Here is a 693-nt window from a genome sequence, read left to right as displayed (position 1 = left end):
GGTGAAATTTGAAATTAAAACCGCCAGCAGGTGGGAGCAAGTCACTGTTAATAAGCGAGTCATTGCGATTGAACCGAATCATTTAAACAGTTGATTCATTCAGGAACGAATCGCCATCATGTTGCTCAGAGACACAAAACTGTGCTGTGGCTGTTTGGAATTATTTTTGTTGGAGAAATAGAGCAAAAACAGGCAATATGATGTCTAAAACTTAAGTCTCTTAACTTCTTGTTTATTGAACTGTTGTAAAAAATCAATATCATTTGTAATCATGGTAATATTTGGAGACAAACGGCACTCTGTGTGAAATTGAATAACTATATGAAGTGGTATAAATATACACATTTTCTGCCCCCATGTCTTGAATTTGTGATCATTCTGAATGTATTTTAATAGACTGAATCATGCAGTGAAAGATCGCACTGTAAATGCGCACGCGCACTAGACTTCACGTAATGCGTATACTCTGTAGGTGTTTTTAATGTTTTTTTGCGTCGTGAGAATATTGAGCAAAATAGCTCACTTGTCATGGTGTTACTTAACTATATCATGTTATGAATAAACGAAACATTTTGAATTTTACCTCAGTGTGTTTCTTCTGAGTTTATGTGTGCTGTTACGCTCATTTGTTCTGAAGTCTCGAGACAAAGAGAGTGAGCCTCAGCGCGACCTTGTATTCTGTATTCTGCTAAC

The 693-nt window shown here is 36.5% G+C and overlaps 1 protein-coding gene and 1 long non-coding RNA gene across 2 annotated transcripts in view; one reads left to right on the top strand and one right to left on the bottom strand.

Moving 5' to 3' along the window:
- The window catches only part of LOC107684916 (stress-70 protein, mitochondrial-like), a 21,745-nt gene that overhangs the window by 9,052 nt on the left and 12,000 nt on the right, over window positions 1-693 (bottom strand). The gene's annotated exons all lie outside the window — the stretch shown is intronic.
- The window catches only part of LOC107684918 (uncharacterized), a 16,618-nt gene that overhangs the window by 6,661 nt on the left and 9,264 nt on the right, over window positions 1-693 (top strand). The window lies entirely within an intron of this gene.

This window comes from Sinocyclocheilus anshuiensis, unplaced genomic scaffold, assembly GCF_001515605.1.
Source record: "Sinocyclocheilus anshuiensis isolate Anshui unplaced genomic scaffold, SAMN03320099.WGS_v1.1 scaffold585, whole genome shotgun sequence".
Taxonomy (NCBI): domain Eukaryota; kingdom Metazoa; phylum Chordata; class Actinopteri; order Cypriniformes; family Cyprinidae; genus Sinocyclocheilus; species Sinocyclocheilus anshuiensis.
This window is presented reverse-complemented; position numbering and strand designations above follow the sequence as displayed.